The following is a 22,816-nucleotide window of genomic DNA, read 5'->3' on the forward strand; positions in this document are numbered from 1 at the left end:
AGCACCAACCTAAAACCTTTTCCAGAAAACAACCTATGCAGTCAAGGGGTATTAAAAAAAACTGTGCAGCTTTGTAAATGTTCATTAAAGTGGTTGTATAGGTATTTAAAAAAAAAAAAAAAAAAGAAAAAAAAAGAAAGAACAATTGCTTTAAAGACTAAATGGAATGGAATTCAATAGAATTGCACAGAGTGGCCACAAACCTCCTCTTCTCGGTCCCCCGCCACCACTCCTGGCTCCTCTATGTCCAGTGCCCCCATGGAAGCCACTTCTCATGGGGGCACTTGTGCGTGTTTGCTCCTGAGCCCCGCTGTTGTCAGCTAGACTCAGCTCCGCTCCCCGGTCACTGGCTTTGATTGACATCAGCGGGAGCCAATGGCTCCCAGTACCAAGCTTCCCATTAAAGCCAGTGAGGGCCATAAGTAAGTGGAAAGAAGAGCTGCAGACGTGCACAATTGAAGTGACTGAAGGGCTCAGGTAAGTACAATCCCCACATACTTCTAGAAACCTTGCTTCTAGAATGTAAAAAATGTTAGGCAGTCAGTCACAGCATTACAGGAGCAAACAATCATTTTGGTGTCCTAGCAAAAAGGCAGGACGTGGGGATTGCTAATTGGAAAAGCCAAGCTTCCAGGGGGGTCCAAATGGCCTACAGGTATGACAATAAAAGTAATCAACATTTTGCAATGTAGCGCAGTTTTCTATTTACCCACTGGGGCCTCTTGACCCCATCAGCTATCTTCTGGAAAAAAGTGAATTTAGTCTTTAAAGTGAAGCTTCAGGCTCCTTAAGAAAAAATAAATAAAAGTCAGCAGCTACAAATAGTGTAGATGCTGACTTTTAATATTAGGACCATTTTTCAATCGTTTTTCGGGTGCTGCCGCCGCCATCTCGGCTAAGGGGAACCGGCAGTGAAGCCTTTTGGCTTCACAGCCAGTCCCTTATGCGCATGCATGAAGCACGCTGCGCTTTGTGGATGGCCTGGTGGCTGGGGAAGGAAAAGGGGGACGAACTACCTGCTGGGTTCGCTGCAGCAAAGTCAGCCAGAAGTGGGAGCAAGTACCTGTCAAAACCAGGTATGTGCTCCCCCCTGAAAGGTACCAAATGTGGCAGTGGAAGGGGGGGGGGTGGCAATCAAGCGGAGCTTCCCCTTTTGGGTGGAGCTCTGCTTAAGTGACCTATTGTATCCACGTATTAATCATTAGACTTTCAGGCTGCAGTCTCACTAAATAAATATATAAATAAAAAATAAATCACTAAATATATATTTGCAAGTACTCAGTATACAGTTGCTATTGGCCAACAAATATAACTTGTGTGTTCACCCAACTCTTGCAGAGTAAACAATCTATTCCATACATACTGATTTATATGTTTAGACTTTAAAACCCGCAATCCCGAAATATTGCATTGGCCATATCATAGTGTGCTTCAGAATCTCAGCCACTGCAAATCCAATCATCTTTGCAATCCGTCAGATGAAATAAAACATATATGATACTATTAGTTTTGTCCACAAAGTTCTAACACAAAAGTAATGCATTCTATTTTACACTTATACAACGGGTAAAATAAGTATTGAACATGTCACAATTTTTCTAGGTAAAATGTATTTCTAAAGATGATATTGACATACAATTTTCACCCCGTCTGTTAACAACCCATGCAATCCATACATACAAAGCCACCAAAGTCACCAAAACAAATATGTTAAGAAATTAAGTTTAAGTGTAATAAAATGGAAGGACACAGGGAAAAAGGATTGAGCACGCTAACTGAATTGTATTTAATACTTTGTACAAAATCCTCTGTTGGTAATGACAGCTTCAACACACCCCCTGTATGGTGAAACTAGTCGCATGCATTGCTCAGGTGTGATTTTGGCCCATTCTTCCACACAGTCTTCATTTTTTGAATGTTCCGTGGGCCTCTTCTATGAACTCTGATCTTTAGTTCTTTGCATAGATTTTCTATTGGATTCAAGTCAGGTGATTGGCTGGACCATTCTAGCAGCTTTATTTTCTTTCTTTGAAACCAATTGAGAGTTTCCTTGGCCTTGTGTTTGGGATGATTGTCTTGCTGAAATGTCCACCCTCATTTCATATTCATCACCCTGGTAGATGGCAGCAAATTTTTATCAAGAATGCCTTCGTACATTTTTCCATTCATCCTTCCTTAAATGATATGAAGTTTTCCAGTACCGTATGCTGAAAAACAGCCCCACACCATGATGTTCCCACCTCCAAACTTCACTGTTGGTATGGGGGTGTTTTTGGGATGATGTGCAGTGCCATTTGACCTCCATACATGGTATGTATTATGGCATCCAAAGAGTTCAATTTTGGTCTCATCTGACCAGACTATATTCTCCCAGTATTTCACAGGCTTGTCTAAATGTTGTGCAGCAAATTTTAAACAAGTTTCAACATGCTTTTTCTTCAGCAATGGAGTCTTGCATGGTGAGTGTGCATACAGGCCATAGCGGTTGAGTGCAATACTTATTGTTTTCTTTGAAACAATTGTACCTGCTAATTCCAGGTCTTTCTGAAGCTCTCCACAAGTGGTCCTTGGCTCTTGGACAACTCTTCTGGTAATTCTTTTCACTCCTCTGTCAGAAATCTTGCGAGGAGCACCTAGTCTTGGCCAGTTTATGGTGAAATAATGTCCTTTCAAACTTCCGGATTATGTTTCCCCAGCAGTGCTCAGTGGAACATACCGAAGTTTAGAAATCCTTCTGTAAACCAATGCCATCAGTATGTTTTGCAACAATAAGGTTGTGAAGGTCTTGAGACAGCTCTTTGCTTTTACCCATCATGTAATGTTTCTTGTGTGACACTTTGGTATTGAGACACCTTTTTATAGGCCATCAGTTGAGACTGAACCAGTTGATATTAATTTGCACTGACAAGGGGCAGGATTGCTTTCTAATTACTGATATTTTTCAGATGGTGTCTTGGCTTTCCATGCCTTTTTGTACCTCCCTTTCTTCATGTATTCAATACGTTTTCCCTGTGTCATTTCATTTTATTACACATAACTTCATTTCTAAACTTATTTGTTTTTGGTTTATTTGTATGTATGGATTGTTAACAACATGTGGTGAAAATTTCATGTCAATAGCACCTTATAATATATATATATATATATATATATATATATATATATACATATACATACACCGGTATATATATATATATATATATATATATATATATATATATATATATATCTAGAAAAATGGTGACATGTTCAATACTTATTTTACACGCTGTATGTGAACATTCAAGTCTCATTAACAAAAAAGTAGTGTTAGGGTTGCTCTTAGGAAACAAGCTGTGACCATTGCTACCTGCACCGAGAGAGCTATGAAGAAACCAGCCAACAAATTAACTGCATCAACAGGCACGTATATTATCTTTCAATGGGTCACCGGACATGCTAAAAAAAAAGCCAATATAAACTGGTAAACTGTAGACTTGTACATATACACACTATAAGTAAAAATAAGTCGTGTATAGTAGTAGAGTATAATGTGTACTGGCAAGGTGTAATCATCCACACATTCTTGTGGTACCACCTACATTTCTCCCATATCTGAGCAGACAGAGCTCTACTGTTATATGAGTGAGCTTAATCAGTCTGGCCGCACATAAAAAAAGTGATTGCTCACAATTAGGCATGGATTTGTATGATGTTTACATTCTGATAAGCCATAGCCAAAAAGTTCATTTAAGGGCGCAGACTATCGCTCTATCTGAATAAACATCCTTTATTCAGATTATGCCATCTACAAATCAGGAAAAAATAAAATATGCCATGGCCATTTTTGCCAAAGGCACAGAAACTTTCAGGACAGCAGACAGTAGTGCCAAATACACTTGCATGATGTGGGAGACTGACTGGTAAAATCACTCCTAGAAATTATTTAGTTTAAAGAGAGCCCAACGGGTATCTGTAATAACATGCATCTCTAATTTTGTAATGCTTTTATAGCGCACCCTTACTTTTTAGGGATTAAACCGGAGATCCACCCAAAAGGTGAAGCTCTGCTTGTTTGCACCCTCCACTGCCACATTTGGCACTTTTTAGGGGGGATTGGGTACCTGGTTTTGACAGGTACCCGCTCCCACTTTTGGGTAAGATCGCTGCACAGCGATCTACGACATAACTGGCCCCTCCTCCTTCCCCCTGCTGCCTTCTGGGACCTGTGTGTGTCCCAGAAGACGGTGGGACCATTCAGAAAGTGCAGCGGGAAACTGGCTGTTTCCCTTACTTGCAAGGCCGGTGCCTGCACCCGAAACCGATGGACGAATCGGCTTGGGGTGTTAACATCGCGGGATCCTTGGGCAGGTACAGTGGATATAAAAAGTCTACACACCCCTAATAAAGTGTCAGGTTTTTGTGATGTAAATAATTGAGACAAAGATAAATAATTTCAGAACTTTTTCCATCTTTAAACGTGACCTATAAACTGTACAACTCAATTGAACAACAAACTGAAATCTTTTAGGTGGAGGGGAGTAAAAATAAAAAAACTAAATTATATGGTTGCATAAGTGTGCACACCCTTAAACTAATACTTAGTTGAAGCACGTTTTGATTTTATTACAGCACTCTGTTTTTTGCGGTATGAGTCAATCTGCATGGTACATCTTGATTTGGCAATATTTGCCCAATCTTCTTTGCAAAAACACTCCAAATCTGTCAGATTGTGAGGCATCTCCTGTGCACAGCCCTCTTCAGATCACCCCACAGATTTTCAATCGGATTCAAGTCTGGGCTCTGGCTGGGCCATTCCAAATGCTGAACGATGAAGTTCCTCTTCATGTTCAGTTTTCTAGCAGAAGCCTAAAGATTTTGTGCCAAGATTGACTGGAATTTGGAACTGTTCATAATTCCCTCTACCTTGACTAAGGCCCCTGTTCCAGCTGAAGAAAAACAGCCCCAAAGCATGATCCTTGCCACCACCATGCTTCACTGTGGGTGTGGTGTTCATTTGGTGGTGTGCAGTGTTGTTTTTGTGCGAAACTTATCTTTTGAATTATGGTCAAAAAGTTCAACCTTGGTTTCATCAGAACATCATCATAACACATTTTCCCACATGCTTTTGGGAGACTTCAGATGTGTTTTTGAAAAATTTAGCCGGGCTTGGCTGTTTTCCTTCGGAAGAAAAGGCTTCCGCCTTGCCACTCTACCCCATAGCCCAGACATATGAAGAATATGGGAGATTGTTGTCACATGTACCACACAGCCAGTACTTGCCAGATATTCTTGCTGTAGGCCTCTTGGCAGCCTCCCTGACCAGTTTTCTTCTTGTCTTTTCATCAATTTTGGAGGGACGTCCAGTTCTTAGTAATGTCACTGTTGTGCCATATTTTCTCCACTTGATGATGACTGTCTTCACTGTGTACCATGGTATATCTAATGCCTTGGAAATTCTTTTGTACCCTTCTTCTGATTGATATCTTTTAACATTGAGATCCCTCTGATGCTTTGGAAGCTCTCTGTGGACCATGGCTTTTGCTGTAGGATAAGACTAAGAAAATGTTATGAAAAACCTACTAGAACAGCTGAACTTTATTTGGGGTTAATTGGAGGCACTTTAACCACTTCAGCTCCGGAAGGTTTTACCCACTTCCTGACCAGGCCATTTTTTGAGATACGGGACTGCATCGCTTTAAATGACAATTGCATGGTCATGCAACGCTGTGCCCAAATAAAATTTATGTCCTTTTTTTCCCACAAATAGAGCTTCCTTTTGGTGGTATTTGATTGCCCCTGCGCTTATTATTTTTTGCGCTATAAGCAAAAAAAGACAGACAATTTTGAAAAAAAAAAATATATATTTTTTACTTTCTACTATAATACATATCCAAAAAAAAAAATGTAAAAAAACTAAATTAATTTAGGCCAATAGCTATTCTTCTACATATTTTTGGTAAAAAAAAATCCCAATAACCATAAATTGATTGGTTTGCGCAAAGGTTATAGCATGTACAATCTACAGGATAGATTTAGGGACTTTTATATATTTTTAGTTTTTATTTATTTACCGGTAATGGCGGAAATCTGCAATTTTTAGCAGGACTGCGACACTGCAGCGGACAAATCTGGTACTGACACTTTTTGGGGATCAGTGACACAATTACAGTAATCAGTGCTATAAAAATGCACTGATTGCTGTATAAATGACACTGACAGGGAAGGGGTTAACACCAGGGGCGATCAAAGGGTTAAATGTTCCCTAGGGAGGTGCTTACTGTGTGGGGTAGTGTCACACTGTTTACACAGGCATACAGCTGATCCGTATCTCCTGTGAATGATCGGCGAATCACGGTGGACCATCACGGCCACCGGACCTGCTGATTGGCTCCCGCTGTTTCAAATCACAGCGTGAGCGGCGTGCCCTGATGCAGTGAATGTACATGGGGCGGAATGATGGATGGTGTGTACTGACTCCTATTTAACATGAGTTTGAATGTGATTGCCTGATTCTGAACACAGCTACATCCCCAGTTAGAAGAGGGTGTGCACACTTATGCAACCACATTATTTTAGTTTTTTTATTTTTACCCCCCCCCCCCCAAAAAAAGATTTCAGTTTGTTTTTCAATTGAGTTGTACAGTTTATAGATCACATTAAAAGGTAAAAAAGTTCTGAAATGATTTATGTTTGTCTAATGTTTTACATCACAGAAACCTGAAATTTTAACAGGGGTGTGTAGACTTTTTATATCCACTTTATGTTTCCCTTTTTTAAAAGTCAGCAGCTACAGTATTTGTAGCTGCAGACTTTACTTTTTTTTTTTCTCAGACGGCGCTCCGCTTTAAGTTGCATTTAGATTCTTCACTTGTATTCTCTTCCTGCCAAAGTGAAAGTGTCAGGCTGTATCCTATCTCCTACTTGAGCTCAGTTCTGGTAAAAGACATTACCAAAACTGCTATGCAACAAAGGTACTGTCAGAATAACATAAAAAGAAAACTAAAGGCACTCAACACTTTTACTTTTCTCCAGCAATCAGCAGATCGTGGGGGCAATGCAGGACTCCTGCAGACGCAGGAGCAATGTTTTCCAGGCTCCCACAAAAAATAAAATAAATGCACATTTTTTTTACCTGCAAAAAATGTGCATTCACTTTTTTTTTTTAAGTGAACTTATTTTTTAAGCTCTACACCAACACAACCTTCTTTGTCCCTTCGGCACAAGTTTTGTTTTTAGGAGGCATCCACATGTAGAGGCTAGAAAATAGTGGAGTTAACACCAGTAATGTCTTTTAAAAGTTACCTGAATCAATAGAATAAAAGATATTTACGTAATTCAGCCATACCCTGAGGGTGGCGGCACCCAGCTTAAATTACAAACAACCCAGCATAGCTCAGAGAGATATGGCATGGGATATGGGATGACAAGCCCGCTACGCACAAAAGGGGTGTCATGGAGCCCAGCATCCCATGACAGGGGCATACGAGTAGTCCTAAAACTACATAAAATCCTTACACTTGTCCAGGCTTCCCTCTGTGGGGAAGCTAAATGACTAATGCCCAACTGCCTACATGTTGATCTGTTCTGGCTCAACCAGTAATCACTATCCTCATGGCAACTAACAGAAGTTCTCCAATGTGCTAATATACCCTTACCCAGAGTGCCCCTCTCTTAGCAGAGGCAGAGCTGGTCCTTAACCCTACCAAATCCCGAGCTTTCCCTACTGATGGCTATGGAGACATTGGGGTTGATTTACTAAAACTGGAGCATGCAAAATCTGGTGCAACTCTGCATAAATACCAATCAGCTTCCACATTTTATTGCCAAAACTTAATTGAACAAGCTGAAGTTAGAAGCTGATTGGCTACCATGCACAGCTGCACCAGATTCTGAGTGCTCCAGTTTTAATAAATCAACCCCATTGAGTGACAAAAGAGAAAGTACAACACGTCACGTCTGTGCCCTACTCTACACATCTATACACAAAAAAAGGTGTAGATTATTGGACTAGAATGGGCATTGAAATATACACCATTTGTGTAGACTGCATCTGCATACGGGCGTTCTTCAGTTGAAGAGAACTCATGAAGTTCATGATAACCTAACCTAGCTCCTGGCTTGTAGTACTCAAGTGCCATTGGCAGTAAGCACCTCCTTCACTACCTGCCTGCCTGGCATAGAGACAAATGGAATGCACCTCCTATTTCCTCTTGATACCACTTTGGCAAGAAGTGGTGGGAATGTTTGTTGGCTGACCCCAGTTACATATAATAAGTCATGAGATTTTAGGGCATTATATAGGATTTTCTCCTGCATCTTTCTATCTACGTATGTATAGTAAACAAGAGTTTGTACTTGGCCGTTAATTGAAGGTGAAGAGCCCAATAATTGTTCTTGCACAGGAGCCTTTTGTTATGTCCACAACTGCATGCAAAGGTAGCCTAAAAGGTTTAGCCAAGACCCTAATGCTGGACACACAGTTGGAAATGTTTGGGTGATATTCACCACTTTTAACCAGCTTTGAATACAAAAACATCCAAATGGGTCAACGCAACCTACTAACGCCATCATTACACAGTGTCAACAGACACTTATGATGGAATGCCTAATTCTTCCATATGGTTGTTTTGCAAATGAAAACTGGTTCAGATTACCTGGAAATTACTGTGTAGCCAGTCAGCATAATATTAGACATAAACTTCTCAATTTTTGAGCTGGTTCCATTTGGCCCCCCCAGTTTCGAGCGATCAATCAACTGAAATGGCAACTAGAAGGCGCTTCCTGTTACAAGAATGTTGTCTTGTATCAAGAAAGCAATGCTTGTGGCTAGGCCAGGGAATTAGGACTTAATTCCAGCAACGTATTAAAGTCACACAAAAACAAATATCTAAAAATTGCATAATCCTACAGAGAATAGAAAAGGCCCGTACTCATGATCCGAAAACCGTATAAAAAATACCGCTTTTCGAAACGATCATATGATAATTGGATCGTTAGTACAGAGGTTTAAAGAGCCAATCATGACAGTTCATCCGATCGGACAAGTGCAAAAATTTTTATTGTACGATACCAGATCATACAATATTCGTTTGATTGAAAAATACCACTTTTGAAACGATCGTATGATAATTGGATCGTTAGTACAGAGGTTTAAAGAGCCAATCATGACAGTTCCTCCGATCGAACAAGTGTGAAATTTTTTCCTGTACGATACCAGAGCGTATGATTTTAATTTTATCACTACAGTTGTCGTTCGAAAATACAATACAAATACACTACAACACATGACATCACTTGAAATTCAGTCGTACGAGAATTTTCGTAACTTTAGTAAACTCTTCATGTTTGATATGCGACTAGCATGCAAAAAAGGATGATCTGTCGTCCGATTTTTGCTGTTTTTATGCATGCCATTTAAAGAAGATCTCTTTCATGCTAGAAGGTTTCTGCAACCAATTTTTGGATTTTTGTCTCTCTTGGATATAAATCGTTACTTGGTTGTTATGCCGCGTACACACGGTCGGACTTTTCGTCTACAAAAGTCCGACAGCCTGTCCGACAGACTTCCGGCGGACTTCCGGCGGACTTTCGGCGGACTTGCAGCAGACTTTCTAACGAACGGACTTGCCTACACACGACCACACAAAAGTCCGACGGATTCGTACGTGATGACGTACACCGGACTAAAATAAGGAAGTTCATAGCCAGTAGCCAATAGCTGCCCTAGCATGGGTTTTTGTCCGTCGGACTAGCACACAGACGAGCGGATTTCGGGGTCCGTCGTAGTTACGACGTAAAGATTTGAAGCATGTTTCAAATCTAAAGTCCGTCGGATTTGAGGCTGAAAAAGTCTGCTGAAAGTCCGGAGAAGCCCACACACGATCGGATTACCAGCCACCTTTAGTCCGTCAGCGTCCGTTGGACTTTTGTAGACGAAAAGTCCGACCGTGTGTACGCGGCATTAGCCTGATAATTCCTTGGTTATCACAAATAGTATAGCTATGGCATCACATTTGAACACAGCAAGACCAGTTAATTAGATAAGGAAAAAGGATCAAAGGCTTCAGTATCTCATACTCACACCTACACAGGTATTAGTCAGCATGCCGGTAATACAGAAGAAGTCAGTGTAGAAACCTGAGTAGCTTTATCTTGTTCCTAATTGTGTTGCTGTTGACATTTTCTCATTCAGATATTATAGTATGTCATATAAAAGGAAGGTGGGTGTATTTGTCTGCAGCTGTGTAATTTCAGCAGAAGAAGCCTCAAAGCCTCATGACTTAACGGATAAGGTGAAGGATGTTTGGCTTATTACTTTCAAAGTGAGATTTCCCAACATGTGTATTTCTGTGAAATCTATTATTCTGAATTTCAGTAGATAAGAGGCACTATTTCCCTTGGCAAAAGCTCCAGGTAATACCTGAGCAAACCGAATGTCTTAGTGCCGGTTCACACAGGGGCGACTTGTCAGGCGACCTAGCCGCCTGACAAGTCGCCCCCCGTTCTGTACAATGGAACCGTTCTAATAGGAGCGACGCAAGTCGCTCCGACTTAGAAAAAGGTTCCTGTACTACTTTGGGGGGCGACTTGGGGCGACTTGCATAGACTTCTATACAGAAGTCGTTTTGCAAGTCACCGTGGAAGTCGTGTGCAGGTCGCCTCGGTGAGGCGACCTGCAAGTCGTGCCGCCCCTGTGTGAAGTGGGGCTTAGAGGCTGTTGGGACTGGTGTATGGCAAAAATGCTCCACGGCCACTGAGGCTGCAAGTTAAAGGTCAACTCCAGCTTCATGGAGTAATTGGCCAGTCATTTCTAAAATAAAAAGCAGCCCTCGCTGCAGTACTCATCACCTCTATAGATCTCTACCCCTCCGATTCCCTGTTCTGTGGTTTAGCAATGGTCTCTTGTTTAACCACTTATGGACCGCCGCATGCCGATATACGTCCTAACTTTGAAGAGGAATATCATTGTTATTGCAGCAGCATTCCTTGTAATAGGAATATAAGTGACACATTTTTTTTTAAAGAACAGTGTCAAAATAAAAAATAAAAAGGTAAAATAAATAAGAAAAAAAAATAGCTCACGTGCAGAAGCGAACGCATACGTGAGCAGCGCCCGCATATGAAAACAGTGTTCAAACCACACATGTGAGGTATCGCTGCGATCGGTAGAGCGAGAGCAATAATTCTAGCCCTAGACCTCCTCTGTAACTGTAGAATTTTTTTAAAAGTTTGTCGCCATTCCACGAGCGGACGCAATTTTGAAGCGTGACATGTTGGGAATCAATTTACTGGGTGTAACATTATCTTTCACAATATAAAAAAATTGGGCTAACTTTACTGTTGTCTTATTTTTTCATTCAAAAAAGTGTATTTTTAAAAAACAAAGTGCGCTTGTAAGACCGCTGGGCAAATACGGTGTGACCAAAAGTATTGCAGTGACCGCCATTTTATTTTCTAGGGTGTTAGAAAAAAAAATGTATAATGTTTGGGGGTTCTAAGTAATTTTCTAGCAAAAAAAATGTTTTTAACTTGTAAACAACAAATCTCAAAGTAGTTAAATGACACTTGGCACCAAATTACATCCAATGAGACTATAGCATCATGAACCTGCTCCCTGGGGGTGTGTCATCAGACCGCCCAGGTCTCACAGGAGACTGCTGTGGCGAACAGCACCACATCATCATTACTTGGCACCACTCTCTGCAGCATTCGGGACCTGCCCACTACCACATCAACATCAACTAAACAACAAAAGTATTCTGTGAATTAGTCAGGTTTTTTCACTTAAAAGTATGTACACCCTAACAATAAACTCTTTTTTGCTCCCTTTTGATCTGTTTGATATAGCATTGAAAGGATTTATTATATATGTTCGCTAAAAGAAAGAAGTTAATCCTGTCAGAAATCTTGTGAGCTAATAACTTCCTGTTCTCTCTGCATACTTCTCAGTTCTTTTGTTCCCAGTTACTTCTGGAGACTACAGGTCCCTTCCCTTCTATGTTAAGAAGAAGAGAGGTGAAAGTTTTTGTAGTCCTGCCCAAGGGTGACAATGCTGCTCCTCTGTAGACAATGAGTGAGCACTGGCCCTACAACAAAATGTATGTTATTGGCAAAATCACCAGGTAAAAAAAAAAAAAAAAAAAGAAAAAAGATTAGCGTTTGAAAAAAAATCAAACCTATGCAGCCACCACATATTAAGACTTGTAAGCTGCAACATATCATTTTTTTTTCTCTTGGTTTTAGATATGCTTTCATTCTCCTATGTTTCTGCACAGTTGATATTCATTGAATGGCACCATGTAAGTTGCAAAAACATACTTGCTTTGACTTCAACACACAATAAAGCGCCTACTGCTTCGACATGCTTTTTGCTACTCAAGAAGCCTGTCTAATAGAAAAACTCCCAAAAAATATTCAAATACAGAACAAAAATTACTGTGGGATCTTTATAAAGCAATAAATGCAACTATCTCCAGACATTCACTGGTAGTGAGTTTTTTTTCTTTCGTTCACTAGTTATGAATGGAAGGATTTAACTAATTTTCTACTCTCTTAACCTCTTCCTGTCCGCGCTATAGCCGAATGACGGCTACATCGCAGACCTACTTTGCCGGGAGGGCGTCCTTGGATGTCCTCCCGTGCTCGAGCGGCCTGCGCGCCTCCTGCAGGGCGCGCTCTGTGATCAGTAAATCTTTGGAACTCGGCTAATCACAGATCGAAGTAAGGGGTCGATCAGCCAATGACAGCTGATCATGTGATGTATACAGAGCCGGTAATTGGCTATTTTTTATCCTCACGTGTGAGAAGGACATCAGTCCTGATTGTGGAGAGCCTCTACAGAGGCTTCTATGGCCACCTGTGCCACCTACCAGTGCACAACAGTGTTGCCTACCAGTGCCCACCAGCGCCACCTACCAGTGCCCCCAGTACCACCCATCAGTGCCCACAGTGTCACCTACCAACGCCCATCAGTGCCACCTATCAGTGCCCATCAGAGCACATCAGTGCCGTCTTATCAGTGCCTATCAGTGTCGCCTTATCTGTGCCTATCAGTGCAGCCTATCAGTGCCGTCTTATCAGTGCCCATCAGTGTCACCTTATCTATGCCTATCAGTGCCGTCTCATCAGCGAATATCAATGAAGGAGAAAAATTACCGTTTGCAAAATTTTATAACAAACTATGAAACATGTTTTTTTTTTTTTTCAAAAATGTGTCTTCTTTGTTTGTATAGCAAAAAATAAAAACCCAAGTGGTGAATAAAAACGACCAAAAGAAAGCTCCATTTATGTGAAAAAAATGCTAAAAATGTAATTTGAGTACAGTGTAGCATGATCGCGCAATTGTCATTCAAAGTGCGGGGGTTTAAGTGCCCTGTAAGCAAGTGGTTAAACAGCCAAACATGTTGATTTCTAAAAAGTGCTGATGCTTCGGCGGTGCTTCAGTGGTGTTTCAATGATGCAATTTTGAAACTTTAATGAAGCTTGGCAGATGCCCTATGTGTATGTTGATATTTCATACCTACAATACCTCTCAAAAAGCGCTTCAAGCGAGCTTTGTCATAGACTTCTATGGGGGCTTTGAAGACGCTTTGAAGCACCACTGAAGCAAGATAAATTTTACTTTTTAAAGCAAAGCTGAAGCAAAGCAAAGCAAAAGCAAGGTGTAAATGGGACTGTAACCGCTTCTAGACCGCCCGCCGTCGATTGTCGGCGGCACGATGGTTGCCCTGCGCGAATCGCCATAGCTGTACCATGCCCTCCTTAAGGGGATTAGGGGGCGCGCTCCCCCGCCGCGTCAAAGATGAGCCCGTGTGCATGCACGGTGGCCGCGATGTCCGCCGGCGCACTTGTGTTCACGCCTGTTAGAGCAGGAACAGTTATGTGTGTGTGTAAACACACACATCCACGTCCTGTCACAGGAGAGAAGACAGATTGTGTGTTCCTAGTATATGGGAACACCGATCTGTCTCCTTCCCTAGTCACTCCCACCCCCCCCAGTCAGAACACACCTAGGGAACACAGTTAACCCCTCGATCGCCCCCTAGTGTTAACCCCTTTCCTGCCAATGACATTTATACAGTAATCAGTGGCTATTTAAAGCACAAATCGCTGTATAAATGTCAATGGTCCCAAAATAGTGTCAAAAGTGTCCGATCTATCCGCTGCAATGTCGCAGTCCTGATAAAAATCGCAGATCGCCGCCATTACTAGTAAAAAAAAAAAAAAATAATAAAAATGTCATAAATCTATCCCCTATTTTGTAGACGCTATAACTTTTGTGCAAACCAATCAATATACGCTTATTGTGGTTTTTTTTTTAACCAAAAATATGTAGGAGAATATATACCTAAACTAAGGAAGAATTTTATTTATTTATTTAAAATTTGGAATATTTATTATAGCAAAAAGTAAAAAATATTGTGTTTTTTTCAAAAGTGTCGCTCTTTTTTTTTTTATAGCGCAAAAAATAAAAACCGCAGAGGTGATCAAATACCACCAAAAGAATTGGTCAGCGGGAGAGCCAATCAGCGGGTCTGGCAGACTCAATGTCCGCCGGCCGCCCTCGATCGTTCCCCGCAGAGACAGAACAGGGATCTGCCAAAGTAAACAAGGCAAATCTCCGTTCAGTCAGGAAATGACACAGAGATCCTGTCTTTCTGCTATGCAAGAAGACGGATCTATGTGTTGTTCCAGGCAGTCCATCCCCCATACAGTTAGTAAACACACCCAGGGAACACATTTAACCCCTTGAGCGCCCCTGATGTTAACCCCTTCCCTGCCAGTGCCATTAGTACGTCAGTGCATATTTTTAGCACTGATCACTATAATAGTGTCACTGGTTCCCAAAAAAGTGTAAAAAATGTCAGTTAGGTGTCCGATCTATCCGCCGCAAAGTCTCAGTCCCGCTAAAAACAGCAGATCACTGCCATTACTAGTAAAATAAATAAATAAATAAAAATGCCACAAATCTATTCCCTATTTTGTAGACACTATAACTTTTGCGCAAACCAATCAAAATACGCTTATTGTTTTTTTCTTACCAAAAATATGTAGTAGAATACATATTGGCCTAAATTAATGAAGAAATTTGATTCTTAAAATGTTTTCATTGTATGTGTTTTATAACAGAAAATAAAAAATTATGTTTTTTTTTCAAAATTGTCGGTCTTTTTTTGTTTATAGAGCAAAAAATAAAAACCGCAGTGGTGAACAAATACCACCAAAAGAAAGGTATATTTGTGGGGAAAAAAAGGACATCAATTTTATTTGGGTACAGCGTCGCACGCCCATGCAATTGTCAGCTAAAATAACGCATCGCTGTTTTGCAAAAAATGGCCTAGTCATTAAGAGAGTAAATTCTTCCGGGGCTGAAGTGGTCATAAAAGCGTGTCCGAAGCTGAAAAAAGGTAGCTGCTGACTCTTAACATACACACTCTCCTGTTCCACAATCCAGCGATGCGGCTGCCGGAAGCATCGCCTCTCTCCCCTTCCCTCTCCTCTACGCGGCGCCGGCATTGCAAGTGTAGGCACCTGGCTGTGACAGCTTGTAGCTTCACAGCCGGGTACGCACTGTGCGTGTGCGAGTCGCGCTGTGTGTCCTGAATCGCCGGGCATTCTTCTGGGACCTGTGACCTGCCCAGAAGATTGCAGGGAGGGAGGAGAATGTCCGCTCGTGGCGCCGTGAGCGGAAGTGGGAGCTGGGTACCTGTCAGAACTAGGTACTCGCTCCCCTCCCCCCAAAAAAATGACATGCCAAATGTGGCTTGTCAGGGGGTCAAGAGTCCTTAAAGCGGAAGTTCCCCTTTCGGGTGGAACTCTGCTTTAATTCCTTCATTAGGACTGGATAAAATGGCAGAATGTTAAATTGGCTCCGTAGGTACTCCTAAGCAAACTGACCTGCAGGCAGAGGATGTTATAAACAGTAGTCAGTGCCGGTAGAAAATGATCTTTGCTGCCCATTGTGGGCTTCTTCTTTCTTTCTCTAGCCTCACCTGAAATAGACATCAACCAAAATCTACTTGGGTAACGTTTCAACTACTCTTTTTTCAATTTGGAACAAAGTTATATCATTAGTGACCACTCTTGTCTTTGCTGTTTTCATTTTGGATGTCTTTGTGCTTACAGAGGGAGTAGCCTTATTTCCAGATTGAAGAGCTTGCTTGGGTAAGAACTGGAACCAGGCCTAGATCGGCAGGACCTGTACTTATCTCTTATTTTACAAGTCTGCTGCCAATCCATACTTCATATCAGGTCCTCTTCTGGCTCAAGCTTCAAAGCCAGAGTCCACAATTAACACTCAAAAGGTATTTAAAAGGAGAAGCGTCATGTTAACTAATTAATGCAGCATATAAGTGCTACAAAAGCCATCTCAAATTATTGCTATTAAAGTGGAGTTCCACCCAAAAGTGGAACTTCCACTTATTCATCTCCTCCGGTGTCACATTTGGCACCTTTCAGGGTGGAGGGGGGAACAGCGACCTTCTCCATCCTCCGCCGCCGGGCCAATTAGAAACAGCAGCGCGCTTTGTGCATGCACAGTAGGGAACCGGAAAGGCTTCACTGCAGGGTTGGCAATGGTGGCGTTCCGAAGATCGGCTGGGGTGCCGCCATCGCTGGATCCCTGGACAGGTAAGTGTCCATATATTAAAAGTCAGGCAAACGTCCAATAATTTCCTTGTAATCAGGCAGCATAATGTCCCTGTTTAAATAACCGGCACAGTGTCCCCTTTAAATAACCAGATAGCACAGTGGCCCTGTTCATATAACAAGGCAGCTCACTTTCCTAGTGTATACAACCACTTCTGGTTTACTTGGCTGCCAATGGCGCTGATTTTAAAAAAATTACAGAATTCAGAATCGCCGTTTTTGGCGATCTGAATGCTTTGAAGTGCAAAGGAGGGATTTGGGAACTCCATAAAGAGTACCTGTCACCACCTATTACTGTCACAAAGTATGTTTACATTCCTTGTGAAAGCAAAAAAGTGATCAGATTTTTTTTTTTTTTTTTTAGTGACAATGTAAAAAAAAAAAAAAATAAATAAAAATGTAAAGCCGTCCCCACGAGCTTGCGCAGCAAAGAAATGTGTAAGTCACGGCGTAGCATAACCAAGCAGCACAATCTCACTGTTCAAATAACCAGGCAGCACAATGGGGTTTATTTACTGAAGGTAAATCCACTTGGAAGTGCAGTCGCTGTAGATCTGAGGAGTAGATCTGAAATGAGGGGAAGCTCTGCTGATTTTATCATCCAATCATGTGCAAGCTAAAATGCTGTTTTTTATTGTCTTTGCATGTCCCCCTCAGATTTACAGCGACTGCACTTTCAAGTGCACTTGTAGTGCAAAGTGGATTTGCCTTTAGTAAATAACCCCCAATGCCCCTATTTAAATAACCTGGTGGCACAGTGTCCATATGACCAAATAGCACATTGTCACTGTTATAGCCATACAAATTGGTTAGGAGCACATGCTGAGGCATGAGGTAAAAATGTAGGCTTCCATTACTGACCTCCTTCATAAATGCGAATTGCCTGGCTGTCTCTGGCTTACAATACTTTGAGGTAATGACCTAGAACAAGTATGCAGCAAGTTAGGTTAGACTACTGACGTGCATACTTGTTCCGGTTCAGTGTCTCAGTGGGGAGTGAAACCTATGGACTAGCAGGACAGCCAACTAGAATTTTGGGAATATAAGTTAGCAGTGGGAGTACAAATTTCCTTTAGAGTATATATCTGGGGCAAAAAAATGGTCTGCAATCCATACACATTCCCAATCAACAGTACCTGTTGATCTGCCAGAAATCAAGTGTGCTCCTAACTTCTTGTAGTAAGCTTACAACACAGTCCCTCTGCTCCATGAAAATCCCATATTACTCACAGCACACATTATTATATTTTACATTGCTTCAATATTCAAAGTCATCCCCAAACCACACCTATCTGCTCTCTGAACACTCATACAACCTATATCCAGTGATCAAAATTATTTAAAATGACATCACTATGTATTGGATTTCAGCTAGACAGATGGGGTGGAGACTTAACTCAATGCATTTCCCCGAACTGAATTCCCATTCCTCAGGGGTCTGAATGAAGCGCAGCATCTTCACTACAAAGCATTCCCTGGGCAACCGCAGGGGCATCAATAGCAGAGAGTGTATTATTAGCCTTATTTTGCCTCCCTTGTCCATACTACAGGTTTCTCCCAATTTTGGGATGAAAGAGGGACACCTGGGGATGAAGAAACACACTTCGGAAAAGGCTTGGCTAACATTACAGAAAATTAGACATAGCTTGAAGCAGCATGGTTAAAAAGAATCTGTGCCTACATGCTGTATATACTGTATACCAGTGGTGGTCACGATATGGGGCACCTCAAATGCAGCCCCTGACATCCCCAAAGAGCATCACATACATTTTAGTGAATATTCAGAGACAAGAGACACACAACAGGATTATAGTCAAAGACAACTGACATGATTCAAGAAATGGTTAGAGACTGTGGACATGATAAATGAGATGGTCAGATACTGCGGATATGATACAAGAGGTGGTCAGAGATTGTAGACATGATACAAGAGATGGTCAGAGACTGCAGTCATGATACAAGAGCTAGTCAGAGACTACAGACATGATACAAGAGATGGTCAGAGATTGTGGACATGATACAAGAGATGGTCAGAGATTGTAGACATGCAAAAGATGGTCAGAGACTGCGGACATGATACAAGAGATGGTCTAGAGACTGTAGACATGATACAAGAGATGGTCAGAGACTGTTGACATGATACAAGAGATGGTCTAGAGACTATAGACATGATACAGGAGATGGTCAGAGACTGTTGACATGATACAAGAGATGGTTAGAGACTGTGGACATGATACAAGAGATGGCCAGAGACCCAGAGATTGTGGACATGATACAAGAGATGGTTAGAGACTGCAGACATGATACAAGGGATTGTCAGAGACAGCAGACTTGTGAACATGCTACAGGAGTTCTTAAAGATTGGGGACATGCTTCAGGCGACAGTCATGGACTGGAGACATAATACAAGAGACTGCTAGAAATCACTGCTATAATAGGACAATAGGGAAGCACAAATGAGTGTCTCCAGGGGCCCCCGAAGGCCACTCCAAAAGTGACAAAGGGCTACATGCGGCCCCAGGGCCTCAGATTGGGCACTGGAGCTTTATACATTCTGCAGGTTTTTGTACCGACAAAAAAACTCCATAATTACTGTGCTATAAGTGACAGTCTCACTAATTGTCTGAGCCTGAACTCAAAGAACAGCTTCATTAAAAAAGTTACAAAGCACACAGCAATGAGCAACGTTGACTGTTGAGAATATAATCACCTTAGTCAGGACTATGTAATATACAGCATAGCATTTAGAATGCATTGATCAGGTCTATGTAACATACTACACAGTGTATAGAGTATAGCAGTCAGGGGTTAATGTACAACATGGTGTACAGAATTCAGCAATAAGAAGTAGGTATCATAAGAACCCTTACATTGCGGGTCAGTGGGAGGAAGGAAAAGACCCAGCGTCAGTTGTGGTCAAAAAAGGGCATGTGGATACTGTAGAAGAATTTCCTTGAGTCAGTAGTCCATAGGAGAAAAAAAAAGTGCCCACTGTGATTGGTAACGCATCTTCCAGACGGATGTGCACTGCAGCCCAGAGCAGTGTGCTGTGATGCTGTAATGTGTGTTGTGTTGCACTGACACCTTTTGGTGAATTGTGGTGTATTAGAAGGTACACTGTGGTTACCATTGTGCAACAGTGCGAGTGGGCCCTTAGTGTCCGTGAGAGAAGGGATGCCATGATCTCTGTGGTCATTGGAGGGGGAGAAAGAGAGGTGTGGTAGGGGACATTGACTGTTTGATGGAGGGTGAGGGGGCACATGGGGTGTTGGGGGGGGGGGCATTAGTGTTCAGCAGGGGGTTTGAGAAACAATTGTGGCCCGGGCATCAATGATTATGTCACTTAGTTAGACTTATCACCTGGAAAATCACAGGCTATCATAACCTTTGGGGCCTGGCCTTCTTCCTTCTCCATCACAATACATTTCTGAGGAAGATGTATAAACATGTATAAGAATTCCAAAATCTTGCATCGGTCAAAGCCACCAACAATACCATAATGGTTTGCCAGGACACATGATCTCAAGCTCGTAGAAGACCTCATATCCACAATTAAGAGAATGAAAAGAGAGAGATATTCTTGACTGTTAGGCCTCATTTACAGTAGTGGTTGGGGGAAGAGGGGTAGTAAAACCATGTAGTTGAGACAAAGGCAGTGGAAGGGTGTACATATCCCGGGGCTGTGATGCTTTGCATCACGTGGGCAAAAAATATCCCCATTACCGTGTTCAGTGGGCAGTAACGTCCGCTGAACATGACCAATCCATCTTAATGAAGGCACACCTGCAATGGGTTGTGGTGCTCTAGTTAAAGCTTCAAGGGGTTAAAGTACGTGGTGAGGAAGTGATATAGCGTCTCCTTACCACCTGTTAAGCAATGTTAATTTTGATGTCAAATTTCGATTAAGTTTTATTCATAGTCTTTTGACTAAAATTATATTTTAGTTTTAGTCGTATGTTAGTCATCTGAATTATTTTAGTTTTAGTCATATTTCAGTCGAATAAAATAGTGTTACTTTAGTCAACAAAATTAACACTGCTGTTAAGTGCTCTTCGAAGAACCATCCGAACGTGGCGAGCAAAGCGAGTGTAACTAGCACTTATAGAGCACTTGTAGAGACCATGAGGTTATTTTAGGTTATTTTACTAAAATCTGGCAAAATCTCCAGTACATTTTAATCAACTAAAATCTTCTACATTTTAGTCGACTAAAATCTTCAGTATATTTTAGTCAACTAAAATGGAATGGATTTAGTTAAATTGTAATGCATTATTTAAGCATTTCTCTAGAATCACCAAACTCATTATATACGCCTGGAGTAAAAATCGAATAACATGTTATTATTTATGGTATTAAGGTTTGGACATGCACTACAGACACAGATTTAGCCATTATGATATATAACATCTTTATAAATAAAACCAGGTTTCATAAACAAACAAAAATATTGATTGACAAACAGAAGTACAACTTTAAAATATAAAAACAAAACAAAAAACTGAAAACTCTATTGGCTGTTATGCCATTGCACATATTACCTGAATATTCTACCAACATTAAATATTAAGAAAAAATAATAAAAGCCTTTTTCATTTTTTTTTCTTTCAGCAGCATAGTAGATGCCTGTGACAGGAGTCACTTAGGGCAGGGGGCCTGTGGAACCCAGAATCCCTTGGAGATTATATTGTCTCATACATACTCTGGTGTGCTCTCTGCTGGGTCATTTGGGGTGTGGCTGTATTCCATTGTTCTATTGTTTGTGTCTGCCTTGTGAGCAAAGTATTATGGGATGTATGTCTATGTGGATTAGCTGTGAGGGGGGGGGGGGTGTCAGGGAAGTCGTCTGCAGAGTACAGTTGATGCTATCAGGCACACACCTGGTGCGTAGGCGCCAATAAAGTATTCACAGATCAGCCATGGGCGCATCAGTAAATGCGCATGCGTGTGCGCAAGTGCGCCTGTCATCAGAACTGGCGCCAGACGGCCTATTTAAACACAGACTCAGTACTGGCTGGTTGCTGCCTTGTCGACAGCATGTACCTGAAATCCTGTTACCTGTGCTGACTTCTGATTACCGTTCCGGCTTGTTTCCTGACTACTCTCCTGCCTGCTGTTTGTACCTGATCTGCCTACCCGTTGCCACCCTGCCTGTGACCAGAATACTCTTCTGCCTGCTGTTTGTTCCTAATCTGCCTACACGTTGCCAAACCTGCCTGTGACCTGAATACTCTTCTGCCTGCTGTTTGTTCCTGATCTGCCTACCTGTTGCCAACTCTGCCTGTGACCTGACTACGTTCCTGCTAGCTGTGATACCTGATCTGCCTGTCTGCTGCTGAGACCTGCCTGTGATCCAGCTACGCACCTGTCTGCTACCAGTCAAGTCCGGCTGCCCACCTGTGTGTTCCTGGCAACTACCTACACAGACTTCAGGACTTTCCCTAGGCACTCTTACTCCACCGTGCTCCAGCACCAGCTGTCCCACTACCAGCGGCCCTTGAGCTGGAGTTGTACGGGAGGCCTTCCTCTACACATCAGGCTCGCCACCAGGTACGTGACAGGGGCATTCCCCCAGCAGCCCCTCCCAAAGACAGTTTACTATTGGATATTTGAATACCTGTGTGTCATGCTACTGGAGGAGGTAAAGTTTACCCCGCCCTGAATGCAAAGGTGGGGGGGATTGTCCAGAGTGTTACCTCTGTGTACCTGTGTTTCAATAAAGAGTTCAGTTTATGTTGAGCAGCCCAAACGAGTACTGCCTAGCTTGTGGTTGCAAGCGTTTGGAAGGTCTGCATATGTATATTCAGACTGAGAGGAAGCGGTATATGAGGAAAGCACTCAAGCGGAGTGTGGGATGTTTCATTACAATGCCCTCTACTTATTCCTTTGTGTTACAGTGTTAATTTTGAAGTCAAATTTCGATTTTGTTTTAGACATAGTCTTTTGACTAAAATACCATTTTAGTTTTAGTCGTATTTTAGACATCTGAATTGTTTTAGTTTTAGTGGAGAGCAAAGCTAATGTAACTAGCACTTACAGTTGTAGAGACCATGAGGTTATTTTCAAGCTTTCAAAACTGTCAGCTGTGATTTCTGATGAGTATATGGCCTTCTTGGAGACCTTTCTGTGCAAAAAAAAAAAAAAAAAAAAAAAAGGAACAGACAGTAAAAATTGAATCATTCTATATGTA

The sequence above is a fragment of the Aquarana catesbeiana genome, linkage group LG12 (genome assembly GCF_042186555.1).
Source record: "Aquarana catesbeiana isolate 2022-GZ linkage group LG12, ASM4218655v1, whole genome shotgun sequence".
In the NCBI taxonomy this organism is placed as follows: Eukaryota; Metazoa; Chordata; class Amphibia; order Anura; family Ranidae; genus Aquarana; species Aquarana catesbeiana.